This window comes from Scyliorhinus torazame, chromosome 25, assembly GCF_047496885.1.
Source record: "Scyliorhinus torazame isolate Kashiwa2021f chromosome 25, sScyTor2.1, whole genome shotgun sequence".
In the NCBI taxonomy this organism is placed as follows: domain Eukaryota; kingdom Metazoa; phylum Chordata; class Chondrichthyes; order Carcharhiniformes; family Scyliorhinidae; genus Scyliorhinus; species Scyliorhinus torazame.
In genome coordinates, this window is record NC_092731.1 from 23,248,028 (window position 1) to 23,266,120 (window position 18,093).

The 18,093-nt window shown below is 48.8% G+C and overlaps 1 protein-coding gene across 1 annotated transcript in view; it reads right to left on the reverse strand.

Annotated features, from left to right (window-relative positions):
• LOC140402418 (2-oxoisovalerate dehydrogenase subunit alpha, mitochondrial-like) overlaps positions 1-18,093 on the reverse strand; it is a 69,892-nt gene that overhangs the window by 27,331 nt on the left and 24,468 nt on the right. The gene's annotated exons all lie outside the window — the stretch shown is intronic.

Consider the following 18,093-nt stretch of genomic DNA (forward strand, 5'->3'; position numbering starts at 1 on the left):
GTCACTGTCTGTGCGGAGTCTGCACATCCTCCCCGTGTCTGCGTGGGTTTCCTCCGGGTGCTCTGGTTTCCTCCCACAGTCCAAAGATGTGCAGGTTAGGTGGATTGGCCATGATAAATTGCCCTAAGTGTCAACAAAATACATGTTAGCTGGAGTTACTGGGATAGGGTGGAGGTGTGGGCTTGGGTAGGGTGCTCTTTCCAAGGGCTGGTGCAGACTCGATGGGCTGAATGGCCTCCTTTTGCACTGAAATTCTATGATTCTCTCACATCTCTGGCTCTCTTTCATTTTACCCATATGTTATTACAGTTCTGGGACTGGAACAAAACAAACACGATTAACTTTCACAAAAGGATTAGACATACTGAATAAAAACTTCAATTTATAGAAGTACATTTCATGTGACCGATTAAAATCAGGGGTGTACAAGAGGCCAGAATTGGAGGAGTGCATTTGTGGCAGAACGCCGGAGGAGGTTGGAAAGGGTGAGGCCTTGGAGGGATTTGGAAAGGAGGAAAATAAGAGACAAATTGGCAGGGGCAAGAGCAGGGCAGTGAGTTTAATTGTATAGGTCTTCCAAGGAGCCAGAACAGAGGTCAAAGTGCTCTCTCTCTTTGCTGTATAATGCTAGGATTACATGTCTCATTTAAGAAGCAGTCAGATAAGAGGTATGCTACTAGTGATTGTGTTGCCAGCAAATAGTTCAAAAAGAATGATACTTCCTGGTGAGCATGTCAGAATGGGGTTAACGCATCTGACCCCAGAGTCTTTCTGGCTGGAAAAGCGGACTCACCGCCCAGGCCGCTTGTGAGACGAGATAAACATTGCCTGTGAAGGGCTTTAAACAACATGGGGGAAGAGCCTGGGCGATGTCAGGTATGGGGGAGATCTGGAGCTCGCAAGTCTCATATGGGGAGGCGGGGTTGCCACAATTGCTCTCAGCAGCTGGGAGGTTTGTATATTTATTATCTGTCCCCCTTTGTCCCCTGAGAAGGTGGTGTTGAGCTGCTTTCTTGAATCCAATTGATTGGCTTGATAGACCATTGTGGACGGCAATTAATACCCAGTCATTTGGTGTGGGTCTGGAGGCACAAACATACCAGACCAGGTAAAGGTGGCAGATTTCCTTCCCTAAAGGCCAGTAAGTGAACTAGTCCATGGGCAGCACGGTAGCACAGTGGTTAGCACTGTTACTTCACAGCTCCAGGGTCCCAGGTTCGAATCCCGCCTTGGGTCACTGTCTGTGCGGCGTCTGCACGCTCTCCCCGTGTCTGCGTGGGTTTCCTCCGGGTGCTCCGGTTTTCTCCCACAAGTCCCGAAAGACGCTGTTCGGTAATTTGGACATTCTGAATTCTCCCTGTGTACCCGAACAGGCCCAGGAGTGTGGCGACTGGGGGCTTTTCACAGTAACTCCATTGCAGTGTTAATGTAAGCCTACTTGTGACAATAAAGATTATTATTAATTATAATGGTGATACTAGCTTTTCATTCTGGATTTATTTAATTCCCAGCTGCCTCGGTAGGATTCTTGTCTTCAAATCATTAGTTTAAATATCGGAATTATCAGTTTAGTAGGATAACCTCTATTCTACAATAACCCCGAGTCTATGAAGGAACTGCCTGTGTTTGTTAGTAAGGTTCACAGATGTTGGCTCAGTTCCATATGGGCAGCGGATTAAGGTGAGCTAGTTTACAAACAGTCATGGAAACTTAATAGAAAGTTCTGTGTGTTTAATACAAACATTGGTTCCAAGGTACTACAGTATGCCCTCCGTTAATAGTTGTCGTTTGGAGTTCATGAAAATGCAACTTGAAGTGAAATTACTTGAAGTAAATCTCATTAAAACCAATGTAAAAGCTATACTTGGGTTCTGCAAGTTAAAATACTTTAGATTGCTAAATTCCTATGTTGGTAAATGAAATAACTTTTCAAGTACTTTTAAAAATCTAAAAGAAGGCGGCTAACTTTATTCATTGCCTCCTGCTGACTGTCTCTCCTGCTCGCTGGACCCTCTGCCCTCTCCCTGTTCTCCCAGTTGCCGCTGACCCTTCCTCTTGCTGAATTCCTGCCCCCCCACTTCTCTCTCCCCGCTGTGGGGAAAAGTAGGAAGAGGCAGCAGGGAGTGGGCCAGGGAGTGGCACACAGGCCGCGGAACATGGGGGACGGCAATGAGAGGAAGGGTTAGGGAGCAGCAAAGGTTGCGCCAAAATGGTGCCAATCAGATCACGCGGCCCTATTTCAGACCCATTGCATTAAAGCAAAATGACTTAAAATAGGAGCTGAGTGTGTGCGTGTGTTTGTGTGTGTGTCGGAGGAGGTAAAAGCGGAGTCAGAGTGGTAGAGATTAGAAGGAGTTCCTATGTTAAAGAGATGGAATTTGAATAAGACTTTTTAAAAGATGTTTCTGCGTCTTCTGGCGTAAGGCCACGGAGAGATTCACAGTTTTAAAAATAAATTTAGAGTCGCCAATTATAGTTTTTTTCCAATTAAGGGGCACATCTTTGGGTTGTGGGGGTGAGACCCACGCAAACATGGAGAGAATGTGCAAACTCCACACGGACAGTGACCCAGAACCGGGATCGAACCTGGGACCTCGGCATCGTGAGGCCGCAGTGCTAACCCACTGCGCCACCGTGCTGCCCTAGAGATTCACAGTTGAGGAAATGGATTTGATATGTAAATACCTAGCCAGTAATTCAGGGAAGACAGAGAAGATGGAGAAGTCGGACTTAAGTGTTGGGCAGGGCATGGGTAACCGTGCTTTGCACGCTGGAGTTTATAGAGGGTGCATGACGTTTTGGTGGGGATGTGGAGTTGTGGGGAGGGACTGCAGGGGGCGGTGTGGCGGAGATGGCCATCGACGTATGCAACAGGGGAACCTAGGGACATAACAAAAGCATCTTCTGGATCTGCGCTAAACAGTTGTCTCCTTCATGCTGAGCTTTTTTTGGTATCCATGATGGCAGATTGAACAGATGCTTGGTGAGACACACGGCTGAATACGAATTGCTAAAAAGATGAGAAATAGGAGAAGGCCGTACATTCTCTCGAGCCTGTTCTACCATTCGACAAACAAAGCCCCAGAGCAAACTCAAATAACAAACGGCAGAATAGAGAACGGTCTTTCATTTTCAGAATAGTTTCTGTATGGCAACTGGCTGTAAGAAAGTGAAACACTGCACTCTCGGTGAAAGCTTTCTCCCCGAGCAGTTTCCTTAAGCCATCTGCATCAGCCTTTGCTCAAGCGACTACAACCCGCTCTTTAGCCAACAACAGAACTAATAAGCCTGGTGTAGCAATGACTCCGGCTACGTTTAAGCGGATCGTTGCTGCAGGAATAAACACAAATAAGTTTTAAGAATTTTTAACCGTCCTCATCCTCAGCGCATTTGGCTCAAACACTTTGTCTGACCCTAATCTCAATGGCTCCATCGATCAGAATTGTCCTGAAAGATGGGTGTAGCGCAATGGGATCATTCTTAACATATTATACTAATGACCAAGATGGTCTGAAGTGGCGAAACTGATGGACGGCACTGCTGCCTCACGGCGTCGAGGTCCCAGGTTCGATCCCGGCCCTGGGTCACTGTCCATGTGGAATTTGCACATTCTCCCCGTGTCTGCGTGGGTTTCACCCCCTCCACAACCCAACGATGTGCAGGCTAGGTGGATTGGCCACGCTAAATTGCCCCTTAATTGGGAAAAAAAAAGAATTGGGTGCTCTAAATTTATATTAAAAAAAAGAAACGACAGGGCAGCACGGTGGCCTAGTGGTGAGCCCTGCTGCCTCACGGCACTGAGGTCCCAGGTTCGATCCCGGCCCTGGGTCACTGTCCGTGTGGAGTTTGCACATTCTCCCCGTGTCTGCATGGGTTTCGCCCCCACAACCCAAAAATGTGCAGGCTAGGTGGATTGGCCGCACTAAAATTGCCCCTTAATTGGAAAAGATAATTGGGTAATCTAAATTTATATTAAAAAAAAGAAACGACGAATGCAAGAATGAAGGGGACGGATAGGCCATTCAGTCCCCACTCCAACATTCAATGTGATCATTTTTAAAAATTGTTTTAGAGTACCCAATTCATATTTTTCCAATTAAGGGGCAATTTAGCGTGGCCAACCAACCTACCCTGAACATCAATCCACCTACCCTGCACATGATATGATCATGTTTGATCTCCAGCCTCAACTAACATTTCTGGCTGCCCTATCCCCTGGCTCCCTCCCCATAACCTTTTTTTAAAAAAAATATATTTTATTCAAAATTTTTGGCCAACCATCACAGTACATTGTGATCTTTCACACAGTAATATAACAATATAAATAACAATGGCCAGTTTTTTAAACAAGAAATAAATAATATATAAACAACACCAAAATTTAAAAAAAAAAAACCTAAATGGCAACTGCCTTGTCCCAAATAAATACCCTCCAAAAAATACAATTCAGCCGTCCAGTATACAATTACCTATAACAACAACCTATACATATTATACTTATACACTAACATCCCTGATAGTCCTTCTGGTTCCCCCCCACCCCCCCTGGGTGCTGCTGCTGTCTTCTTCTTTTCCATTCCCTCTATCTTTCTGTGAGGTATTCGACGAACGGTTGCCACCGCCTGGTGAACCCTTGAGCCGATCCCCTTAGGACGAACTTAATCCGTTCCAGCTTTATAAACCCTGCCATGTCATTTATCCAGGTCTCCACGCCTGGGGGTTTGGCTTACTTCCACATCAACAGTATCCTGCGCCGGGCTACTAGGGACGCAAAGGCCAAAACATCAGCCTCTTTCGCCTCCTGCACTCCTGGCTCTTCTGCAACCCCGAATATAGCCAACCCCCAGCTTGGTTCGACCTGGACCCCCACCACCTTCGAAAGCACCTTTGTCACCCCCACCCAAAACTCCTGTAGTGCCGGACATGACCAGAACATGTGGGTGTGATTCGCTGGGCTTCTCGAGCATCTCGCACACCTATCCTCTACTCCAAAAAATTTACTGAGCCGTGCTCCAGTCATATGCGCCCTGTGTAACACCTTAAATTGTATCAGGCTTAGCCTGGCACACGAGGACGATGAGTTTACCCTACTTAGGGCATCAGCCCACAGCCCCTCCTCAATCTCCTCCCCCAGCTCTTCTTCCCATTTCCCTTTCAGCTCATCTACCATAATCTCCCCCTCGTCCCTCATTTCCCTATATATGTCTGATACCTTACCGTCCCCCACCCATGTCTTTGAGATCACTCTGTCCTGCACCTCCTGCGTCGGGAGCTGCGGGAATTCCCTCACCTGTTGCCTCGCAAAAGCCCTCAGTTGCCTATACCGGAATGCATTCCCCTGGGGCAACCCATATTTTTCGGTCAGCGCTCCCAGACTTGCAAACGTCCCATCTACAAACAGATCTCTCAATTGTGTTACTCCTGCTCTTTGCCATGTTCCAAATCCCCCATCCATTCTCCCCGGAGCAAACCTATGGTTATTTCTTATCGGGGACCACACCGAGGCTCCCGTCTTTCCCCTATGCCGTCTCCACTGCCCCCAAATTTTCAGAGTAGCCACCACCACCGGGCTTGTGGTGTATTTCTTCGGTGAGAACGGCAACGGCGCCGTCACCATAGCTTGTAGGCTAGTCCCCCTGCAGGACGCCCTCTCCAATCTCTTCCACGCCGCTCCCTCCTCTTCTCCCATCCACTTACATACCATTGAGATATTGGCGGCCCAGTAGTACTCACTTAGGCTCGGTAGTGCCAGTCCCCCCCTATCCCTACTACGCTGCAAAAATCCCTTCCTCACTCTCGGGGTCTTCCCGGCCCACACAAAACTCATGATACTCTTCTCAATCCTTTTGAAAAAAGCCTTCGTGATCACCACCGGGAGGCACTGAAACACAAAGAGGAATCTCGGGAGGACCACCATTTTAACCGCCTGCACCCTCCCTGCCAGTGACAGGGATACCATGTCCCATCTCTTGAAGTCCTCCTCCATCTGTTCCACCAACCGCGTTAAATTTAACCTATGCAATGTACAACCAATTCTTGGCTATCTGGATCCCCAAGTAGCGAAAGTCCCTTGTTACCTTCCTCAGCGGTAAGTCCTCTATTTCTCTGCTCTGCTCCCCTGGATGCACCACAAACAACTCACTTTTCCCCATGTTCAGTTTATATCCTGAAAATTCTCCAAACTCCCCAAGTATCCACATTATCTCTGGCATCCCCTCCGCCGGGTCCGCCACATACAACAACAAATCGTCCGCATGCAGAGATACCCGGTGTTCTTCTCCTCCCCTGAGTACTCCCCTCCACTTCCTGGAACCCCTCAATGCTATTGCCAGGGGCTCTATCGCCAGTGCAAACAATAATGGGGACAGAGGACAACCCTGCCTCGTCCCTCTATGGAGCCGAAAATACGCAGACCCCCGTCCATTCATGACCACGCTCGCCATCGGGGCCCTTTACAGCAGCTGTATCCATCTAAAATACTCATCTCCAAAGCCAAATCTCTTCAACACCTCCCACAAATAATCCCACTCCACTCTATCAAATGCTTTCTCGGCATCCATCGCCACCACTATCTCCGCTTCCCCCTCTGGTGGGGGCATCATCATTACCCCTAGCAGCCTCCGTATATTCGTATTCAGCTGTCTCCCCTTCACAAACCCAGTTTGGTCCTCATGGACCACCCCCGGGACACAATCCTCTATCCTCATTGCCATTACCGTGGCCAGAATCTTAGCGTCTACATTCAGGAGGGAAATAGGTCTATAGGACCCGCATTGCAGCGGGTCTTTTTCCTTCTTTAGGAGAAGCGATATCGTTGCCTCTGACATAGTCGGGGGCAGCTGTCCCCTTTCCCTCGCCTCATTAAAAGTTCTCATCAGTAGCGGGGCGAGCAAGTCCACATATTTCCTGTAAAATTCAACTGGGAATCCATCCGGTCCCGGGGCCTTCCCCGCCTGCATGCTCCTAATTCCTTTCACTACTTCCTCCATTTCGATCTGTGCTCCCAGTCCCACCCTCTCCTGCTCCTCCACCTTAGGAAATTCCAGCTGGTCCAGAAAACACATCATTCTCTCCTTCCCATCCGGGGGCTGAGCTTCATATAATCTTTCATAGAATGCCTTGAACACTCCATTCACTCTCTCCGCTCCCCGCTCCATCTCTCCTTCCTCATCCCTCACTCCCCCTATTTCCCTCGCTGCTCCCCTTTTCCTCAATTGGTGGGCCAGCAACCTGCTCGCCTTCTCCCCATATTCGTACTGTACACCCTGTGCCTTCCTCCACTGTGCCTCTGCAGTACCCGTTGTCAGCAAATCAAATTCTACGTGTAGCCTTTGTCTTTCCCTGTACAGTCCCTCCTCCGGTGCCTCCGCATATTGCCTGTCCACCCTCAGAAGTTCTTGCAGCAACCGCTCCCGTTCCCTACTCTCCTGCTTTCCTTTATGTGCCCTGATTGATATCAGCTCCCCTCTAACCACTGCCTTCAGCGCCTCCCAGACCACTCCCACCTGGACCTCCCCATTATCATTGAGTTCCAAGTACTTTTCAATACACCGCCTCACCCTTAGACACACACCCTCATCCGCCATTAGTCCCATGTCCATTCTCCAGGGTGGGCGCCGTTCTTTTTCCTCCCCTATCTCCAAGTCCACCCAGTGTGGAGCGTGATCCGAAATAGCTATCGCCGTATACTCCGTCCCCCTCACCTTCGGGATCAACGCCCTTCCCAAAACAAAAATGTCTATTCGCGAATAAACTTTGTGGACATAGGAGAAAAACGAAAACTCCTTGCTCCTAGGTCTGCTAAATCTCCATGGGTCTACTCCTCCAATCTGCTCCATAAAGTCTTTAAGCACCTTGGCTGCTGCCGGCCTCCTTCCAGTCCTGGACCTCGATCTGTCCAGCCCTGGTCCAAGCACCGTGTTAAAATCTCCACCCATTACCAACTTCCCCACCTCTAGGTCCGGGATACGTCCTAACATGCGCCTCATAAAGTTGGCATCATCCCAGTTCGGGGCCTATACGTTCACCAAGACCACCGCCTCCCCCTGTAATTTGCCACTCACCATCACGTATCTGCCCCCACTATCCGCCACTATGGTCTTTGCCTCAAACATTACCCGCTTCCCCACTAGTATAGCCACCCTCCTGTTTTTCGCATCTAGCCCCGAATGAAACACCTGCCCCACCCATCCTTTGCGCAGTCTAACCTGGTCTATCAGTTTCAAATGCGTCTCCTGTCACATAACCACATCTGTCTTAAGTTTCTTAAGGTGTGCGAGTACCCGTGCCCTCTTTATCGGCCCGTTCAGCCCTCTCACATTCCACGTGATCAGCCGGGTTGGGGGGCCCTTTGTCGATTAGCCATCCCCTTTTATCCAGCTCCTCACCCGGTTCCCACGCAGCTGTGTCCCCCCCAGGTGGTGCCCTCCCGCCCCGCCCACCCCACCCCAGCTCCCCCTTCTCCCCAGCAGCAGCAACCCAGTAAATCCCCCCTCCCACCCCCCCCCCCCGCTAGATCCCCCACTAGCGTAGTTACACCCCCCATGTTGCTCCCAGAAGTCAGCAAACTCTGGCCGACCTCGGCTTCCCCCCGTGACCTCGGCTCGCACCATGCGACGCCCCCTCCTTCCTGCTTCCCTATTCCCGCCATAATTATCATAGCGCGGGAACAAAGCCCGCGCTTCCCTTTTGGCCCCGCCCCCAATGGCCAACGCCCCCAACTCCCTTCCTCCCTCCCCCACAACCTGTGGAAGAGAGAAAAGTTACCGGGTCGCAGGATTAACAACATAAAAATCATCTCTCCCCCCTTTTTCCCCCCTCTTCGCCCCCCATATTCGCCCCACCACTTTGTCTCAAACGTTCTTTTTTAATAACCCGCTTATTCCAATTTCTCTTCAACAATAAATGTCCACGCCTCATCCGCCGTTTCAAAGTAGTGGTGCTTCCCTTGATATGTGACCCACAGTCTTGCCGGCTGCAGCATTCCAAATTTAATCTTCTTTTTATGAAGCACCGCCTTGGCCCGATTAAAGCTCGCCCTCCTTCTCGCCACCTCCGCACTCCAGTCTTGATATACGCGGATCACCGCGTTCTCCCACCTACTGCTCCGAGTTTTCTTTGCCCATCTGAGGACCATCTCTCTGTCCTTAAAACGGAGGAATCTCACCACTGTGGCTCTGGGAATTTCTCCTGCTCTCGGTCCTCGCACCATCACTCGGTATGCTCCCTCCACCTCCAACGGACCCGTCGGGGCCTCCGTTCCCATTAACGAGTGCAGCATCGTGCTCACATATGCCCCGACGTCCGCCCCTTCTGCACCTTCAGGAAGACCAAGAATCCTTAAATTCTTCCTCCTCGCATTATTCTCCAGCACCTCCAGCCTTTCCACACATAGTTTATGGTGTGCCTCGTGCATCTCCGTCTTCACCACCAGGCCCTGTATATCGTCCTCGTTCTCGGCAGCCTTTGCCTTCACGACCCGAAGCTCCCGCTCCTGGGTCTTTTGCTCATCTTTTAGCCCTTCAATCGCCTGTAATATCGGGGCCAACAGCTCCTTCTTCATCTCCTTTTTAAGCTCTTCCACGCAGCGTTTCAAAAAATCGTGTTGTTCAGGGCCCCATATTAAACTGCCACCTTCCGACGCCATCTTGGTTTTTGCTTGCCTTCCTTGCCGCTGCTCTAGAGGATCCACCGCAATCCGGCCACTTTCCTCTCCTTTTTCCATCCGTATCCAGGGGGGATTCCCTTCTGGTTTACCGCACAGTACTTTTAGCCGTTAAAATTGCCGTTGGGGCCCAAAAGTCCGTTCCACCGGGAGCTGCCGAAACGTGCGACTTAGCTGGTCATCGCCGCACCCGGAAGTCCCCCATAACCTTTTTGGATCAGAAATCTGTCTAACTCAGCATCATAGAATCCTTACAGTGCAGAAGGAGGCCATTCGGCCCATTGAATCTGCACCGCCCCTTGGAATGAGCACGCTATGTAGGTCCACAAGCACCCCCCTCCCCACCATACTCCCATACCCATTAACCCCACCTAACATTTTGGACACTTAGGGACAATTGAGCATGGCCAATCCATCTTATATTCAGTGACCCAGCCGCCACAGCTTCCCCGGGGACCAGAATTTCACACAATGGCTCTCAGAGAAAAAACATCCTAAAAATAGAGTGGTTGTAGGGCATTCTGGAGGGGATTAGATTGCATTGGACTTGTTTATTGTCACATGTACCGAGGTACAGTGAAACGTATTTTTCTGCGAGCAGCTCAACAGATCATTTAGTACATGAAAAGAAAAGGAAGTAAAAGAAAATACATAATAGGGCAACACAAGGTACACAATGTAACATAACACCGGCATTGGGTGAGGAAGGGGTGTAGTGTTAATGAGGTCAGTCCATAAGAGGATTGTTTAGGAGTCTGGTAACAGCGGGGAAGAAGCTGTTTTTGAGTCTGTTCGTGCATGTTCTCAGACATTTGTATCTCCTGCCCGAGGGGAGAAGTTGGAAGAGTGAGTAAGCCGGGTGGGAGGGGTCTTTGATTATGCTGCCCGCTTTCCCGAGGGAGCGGGATGTGTAGATGGAGTCAATGGATGGGAGACAGGTTCGTGTGATGGACTGGGCGGTGTTCACGACTCTCTGAAGTTTCTTGCGGTCTTGGGCCGAGCAGTTGCCACACCAGTGTGTGATGCGGCCAGATAGAATCATAGAATTTACAGTGCAGAAGGAGGCCATTCAGCCCATCGAGTTGCACCAGCTCTTGGAAAGAGCACCCTATCCAAGCCCACACCGTCTACATAACCCAGTAACCCCACCAAACACTAAGGGCAATTTGGGACACTAAGGGCAATTTAGCATGGCCAATCCAACTAACCTGCACATCTTTGGACTGTGTTAGGAAACTGGACCACCCGGAGGAAGCCCAGGCAGACACGGGGAGAAAATGCAGACTCCGCACAGACAGTGACCCAAGCCGGGAATGGAACCTGGGACCCTGGAGCTGTGAAGCAATTGTGCTAACTACTATGCTACCGTGCTGCCCAAATAGGGCTTTCTACAGATAGGATGCTTTCTATAGTGCATCTGTAAAAGTTGGTAAGACCTAATGTGGGGGCAGCACGGTGGCGCAGTGAGTTAGCCCTGCAGCCTCATGGCGCCGAGGTCCCAGGTTCGATCCTGGCTCTGGCTCTCTGTCCGTGTAGAGTTTGCACATTCTCCCCGTGTTTGCGTGGGTTTCGCCCCCACAACCCAAAGATGTGCAGGGTAGGTGGATTAGCCACGCTAAATTACCCGTTAATTGGAAAAAATTAATTGGGTACACGAAATTTATTTTAAAAAAAGTTAATGTGGACATGCTGAATTTTTTTAGTTTCCTGAGGAAGTATAAGTGCTGTTGTGCTTTCTTGGTGGTAGCGTCGTGGGTGGACCAGGATAGATTTTTGGAGATGTTTCCCCATGGAATTAGAAACTGCTAACTGGGGAGGGTGAACAGCCAGCTGTTGTGGTGCATATAGGCACCAACGATATAGGTTAAAAAATGTGGTCATACAATCTGAATTAAGAGAGTTAGGAATTAAATTAAAAAGTAGGAGCTCAAAAGGTAGTAATCTCAGGATTACTACCAGTGCCACGTGCGAGTCAGAGTAGGAATGTCAAGATAGATAAGATGAATACATGGCTTGAGGGATGGTGCAAGAGGGAGGGATTCAACGGAGACATTGGAACCGGTTCTGGGGGAGGTGAGGCCAGTACAAACCGGACAGACTGCACCTGGGCAGGACTGGAACCAATGTCCTAGGGGGAGTGTTTACTAGTGCTGTTGGGGAGGGTTTAAACTAATGAGGCAGGGGGATGGGAACTGATGCAGGAAGTCAGAGGAAATTAAAGTAGGGACAGAAAAAAAAGGCTGTAAGGGGAAAAGTGAAAGGCAGAGAAACCAAAGTCAAAAAGGGCCACAGCAGTGGGTACAGAGACTGTGGAGAACTCAGTGAATGGGTCCAGTAAAGCTAAGGGAAATAAAACACAGTGTACAAAATATGACCAGACCGATGGTCTGAGGAAGCAGGGCAGAGCAAGGGAAGTCTACGCTAAACTGCATTTCTTTCAATGCAAGAGGCCAGACGGGCAAGGCAGATGAATTCAGGGCATGGATGGGTACATGGGACTGGGATATTGTAGCTATTACTGAAACATGGCTATGGGAGGGGCAGGACTGGCAGCTCTATGTTCCAGGGTACAGATGCTATAGGAAAGATGGAACAAGAGGTAAGAGAGGAGGGGAAATTGCATTTTTGATTCGGGAGACTATCACGGCATTGCTGAGAGTGGATATATCCGAGGGTTCACCCATTGAGTCTACATAAGTAGAACTGAAAAATAAGAAGGGAGAGATCATTTTGATAGGACTGTACTACAGGCCTCCAAATAGTCAGCGGGAAATTGAGGAGCAAATACGTAAGGAGATTACAGATAGCTGCAAGAAAAATAGGGCGGTAATAGTTGGAGATTTTGGGCGGGATTCTCTGACCCCCCCGCCGGGTCGGATAATCGCCGGGGGTTGTAGAAGCCAGGTATTTTGAATACAACTAGTATAGGTAAAAGATAGCTGTTTAAGCATAAATATTAAGCCCCAGTTTTAAATACCCACTTATACAGCATAATTCACTTTTACTGAGGTCCGTTGTTCTGGCAAATGCATATTTTCAAAGTCAGTGTGACATCAAAACAGCACAGTTGTGTTGTCTTTCTGTTAGTTTAGTCAGTTTTGTCCTTAATAGTCTTTCTGTTAGTGAGTCTTTGTGTTGTTGTGTTGTCTGTCCTTAATTGCTGTCTTTAATTCTCTTAGTCTGTCTGTTAATGTGAGTTGTCTTTTGGGGGTTCTGTCTTTGTGTTAGTCTGTGTCAGTGATGTAGTGTACTTTTGACTTTGAGTTTCGCTGAAAATTAGCTCTCTCTCTCTCTTCATGTTTCATTGCCAGACTTTGACCTTTTAGAAGTTACTTTTGAGCTGTCTGCCGAAGCAAAAAAGATAATGTCTGTAATTCTCTGAAAGCTTCAAATTGTCTACGAATTGCCTTTTAAATGACTTTCAAATTGTATTCAAGCAACTACAAATAAAACAATTCTTTTTGGCACCTGAGAAGTTTTAACTGCAAATTTCTGCTGAGTCCCAGTATTCGCAAAGTGCTACTGGTAACCGTATACTGGAAATGATATAAATTCCTTCAACTTTACACAGTCGAATAATACTAGGAATCCAACAACTTGGCATAGTCCAGAAATATTACAAATCTTACAACTTGTCGCATTGCACCAGGACTTTGATTCATCAACTAAGCTTCCCCCAACTTGGCGTAGTTCGGCAAGTTAAGATTCCTTCAAATTAAAGATTCTCAACAATTGGCGAGCCAGCCAGGAGTTAACATTCTTTCAAATACAAGATTCTAACATTGGCGAGCCAGCCAGGAGTTAACATTCTTTCAAATTAAAGATTCCTACAAGGGTCGGCATGAATCCCGCCTCAGTCGGCCTCCGAATTCTCCCACCCCCCCAAAGGTCGCCGAGGCGTGAATCGCACCGCCCGCCTCGGAGAATGGCGGGGACTGGCGCGACTCAATGGGTCCTGGGGCCACCCGAATTCTCCGGCATGCGATGGGCCGAGTTCCCAGCCTGTTTATGTTGGGTCCCGCAAGCATAAAACAAGGTAGGACCCGGACCCAGCTCCGTGGCCACCCTCTGGGGTCCTCGGGGGCGATCTGGCCCCGGGGGGTGCCCCAATGGTGGCCTGGCCCACGGTTGGGGCCCACCGATCCTCGGGCGGGCCTGTGCCGTGGGGGCACTCTATTCCTACGCGCTGGCCATGTAGGCCTGCGCCTGCGCGGGGATGACGTCAGCAGACGCTGACGCTCCTGTGCATGCGCGGGCCCGCGCCGGCCGGCGGAGTCCCTTCGGCCCCGGCTGGGGCAGCGCCAAAGGCCTTCCACGCCGGCCGGCGGGGCGCAAACCACTCCGGCGCCGTCCTAGCCCCTGAAGGTGCGGAGGATTCCGCACCTTTGGGGCAGTCCGACGCCGAAGTGGTCCCCGCCACTCCACTGCACCGTTTCTGCCCACCCTGCCAATTCCCAGAGAATCCCGCCCTTTAACTTTCCCAACATTGACTGGGACAGCCATAGCATTAGGGGCTTGGATGGAGAGAAATTTGTTGAGTGTATTCAGGAGAAATTTCTCATTCAGTATGTGGATGGCTCACTAGAGAGGGGGCAAAACCCCCTCTTGGGAAATAAGGAAGGGCAGGTGATAGAAGTGCTAATGAAGGATCACTTTGAAGTGACCATAATTCATTAGTTTTAAGATAGCTATGGAGAATAATAGGTCTGGCCCAAAAGTTAAAATTCTAAATTGGGGCAAGGCCAATTTTGATGGTATTAGACAGAAACTTTCAAAAGATGATTGGGGGTGTCTGTTGGCAGCAAAGGGACGGCTGGTAAGTGGGAGGCTATCACAAGTGTGTCAACCAGGGTTCAGGGTAAGCACATTCGTTTTAGAGTGAAGGGCAAGGCTGGTCGAAGTCGGGAACCCTGGATGATTCAGACTATTGAGTCCCTGGTCAAAAAGAAGGAGGCATATGACATGCATAGGCAGCTAGATCAAGCGGATCCCTTGAAGAGTATAGAGGTTGTCAGAGTAGAGTTAAGAGAGAAATCAGAAGGATAAAAAGGGGACATGAGATTGCTTTCGCAGATAACGCAAAGGAGAATCCAAAGAGCTTTTACAAATGCATAAAGGGCAAAAGGGTGACTACGGAGAGAGTAGGGCCTCTTAAGAATCTACAAGATCATCTATGTGCAGATCCACAAGAGATGGGCGAGATACTAAATGAATATTTCTCATTGGTATTTACTGTTGAGAGAGGCATGGATGTCAGGGAACTTGGGGAAATAAATGGTGATGTCTTGAGGAGTACAAACATTACAGAGAAGGAGGTGCTGGAAGTCTTAAAGCGCATCAAGGTAGATAAATCCCTTGGACCTGATGAAATGTATCCCAGGATGTTTTGGGAGGCTAGGGAGGAAATTGCGGATCTCCTGGCAGAGAGATTTGGACAGCCACAGGTGAGGTGTCTGAAGATTGGAGGGTAGCAAATGTGCTTTTGTTTAAGAAGGCTGTAGGGAAATGCCTGGGAACTACAGACCGGTGAGCCTAACGTCTGTGGTGGGTAAGTTGTTGGACGGTATTCTGGGAGACAGGATCTACAGGTATTTAGAGAGGCAAGGACTGATTAGGAGCAGTCAGCATGGCTTTGAGAGTGGAAAATCATGTCTCCCGAATTTGATTGAGTTTTTTGAAGGGGTAACCAAGAAGCTGGATGAAGGCAGTGCAGTCGACATTGTCTACATGGACTTTAGCAAGGCCTTTGACAAGGTTTCTTATTGCATAAGATTAAATCTCATGGGATCCAGGGTGAGATAGCCAATTGGATAAAACACTGGCTTGACGAGGGTTGTTTTTTAAACAGGAGGCCTGTGACCAATGATGTACCCCAGGGATCAGTGCTGGGTCCACTGTTATTTGATATTTATATCAATGATTTGGATGAGAATTTAAGAGGCATGGTTAGTAAGTTTGCAGATGACACCAAGATTGGTGGCATAGTGGACAGTGAAGAAGGTTATCTAGGATTGAAACGGGATCTTGATCAATTGGGCCAGTGGACCGATGAATAGCAGATGGAGTTTAATTTAGATAAATGTGAGGTGATGCATTTTGGTAGATCGAATCAGGACAGGACCTACTCAGTTAATGGAAGGGTATTGGGGAGAGTAATAGAACAAAGAGATCTAGGAGTACTGGTTCATAGCGCCTTGAAAGTGGAGTCACAGGTGGACAGGGTGGTGAAGAAGGCATTCGGCATGTTTCATTGGTCAGAACACTGAATACAGGAGTTGGGACGTCTTGCTGAAACATAGAACATACAGTGCAGAAGGAGGCCATTTCGGCCCATCGAGTCTGCACCGACCCACTTAAGCCCTCACTTCCACCCTATCCCCGTAACCCAATAATCCCTCCTAACCTTTTTGGTCACTAAGGGCAATTTATCATGGCCAATCCACCTAACCTGCACGTCTTTGGACTGTGGGAGGAAACCGGAGCACCTGGAGGAAACCCACGCAGACACGGGGAGAACGTGCAGACTCCACACACACACAGTCACCCAGCGGGGAATCGAACCTGGGACCCTGGCACTGTGAAGCCACAGTGCTAACCAGTTGTGCTACCGTGCTGCCCTTACCGTGCTGAAGTTGTACAAGACATTAGTAAGGCCACACTTGGAATACTATGTACAGTTCTGGTCACCCTATTATAGAAAGGATATTATTAAACTAGAAAGAGTGCAGAAAAGATTTACTAGGATGCTACCGGGACTTGATGGTTTGAGTTTTAAGGAGAGGCTGGACAGACATTTTTCCCTGGAGCCTAGGAGGCTTAGGGGTGAACTGTTTAGCACAGGGCTAAATCACTGGCTTTGAAAGCAGACCAAGGCAGGCCAGCAGCACGGTTCAATTCCCGTACCAGCCTCCCCGAACAGGCGCCAAAATGTGACGACTAGGGGCTTTTCACAGTAACTTCATTTGAAGCCTACTTGTGACAATAATGAAATGAATGAAAAAATTAAAATCGCTTATTGTCACAAGTAGGCTTCAAATGAAGTTACTGTGAAAAGCCCCTAGTCGCCACATTCCGGCACCTGTTCGGGGAGGCTGGTACGGGAATAAGCCATTTTCATTTCATTTCATATCATTTTAGAGGTCTATAAAGTAATGAGGGGCACAGATAAGGTAGATAGTCAACATCTTTTCCCAAAGGTATGGAAGTCTAAAACTAGAAGGCATATGTTTAAGGTGAGAGGGGAGAGATACAAAAGGGTCCAGAGGGGCAATTTTTTCACACAGAGGGTGGTGAGTGTCTGGAACGAGCTGCCAGAGGCAGTAGTAGAGGCGGGTACAATTTTGTCTTTTAAAAAGCATTTAAACAGTTATATGGGAAAGCTGGCTATAGAGAGATATGGGCAAATGCGGGCAATTGGGACGAGCTTAGTGGTTAAAAACTGGGCGGCATGGACAAGTTGGGCCGGAGGGTCTGTTTTCATGCTGTAAACCTCTATGACGCTAATAATCTTTATTTGTGTCACAAGTAGGCTTACATTAACACTGCAATGAAGTTACTGTGAAAATTCCCTAGTCGCCACACTCTGGAGCCTGTTCGGATACATGGGGGGAAAATTCATAATGTCCAATTCGCCTAACAGCACGTCTTTCGAGACCTGTGGGAGGAAATCTGAGCACCGAAGGAAATCCACGCAGACACGGGGCGAAGGTGCAGACTCCGCACAGACAGTGACCCAAGCCGGGAATCGAACCCAGATCCCTGGCGCTGTGAAGCCACAGTGCTAACCACTGAATGAAATGAAAATCGCTTATTGTCACGAGTAGGCTTCAATGAAGTTACTGTGAAAAGCCCCTAGTCGCCACATTCCGGCGCCTGTTCGGGGAGGCTGGTACGGGAATCGAACCGTGCTGCTGGCCTGCCTTGGTCTGCTTTCAAAGCCAGCGATTTAGCCTAGTGTGCTAAACCAGCCCCTGGTGTGCGGTGTGCTACCGTGCCACCATTAAATGGGAGACTCCTAATTTTTAAACTCTGCCCCTTAGTCCACAAGGGGAAACATCCCATCATCCACCCTGTTCAAGTCCCCTCAGACTCTTACATGTTTCAATAAGAACACCTCTTATTCTTCTAAACGCCAATGTATATAGGCCCAACCTGCTCAATCTTTCCTCATAAAACAACCCCTTCATCCCAGGAATCAGTCGAGCGAACCTTCTCTGAACTGCTTCTAATGCAATTACATCCCTTCATGAGTAAGGAGTCAGTAAGAGGTGCACGGTACCTCAGATGCAGTCTTACTCAGACGCTGTACAACAGCAGCAATACCTTCCCCTTGCAATAACCACCAACGCATTTGCTGTCATATTTTTTTCCATTTACTTGCAATAACCTGCAGTTAAAGACTGGCTGTGGCTGAACACACTCTACCTCTT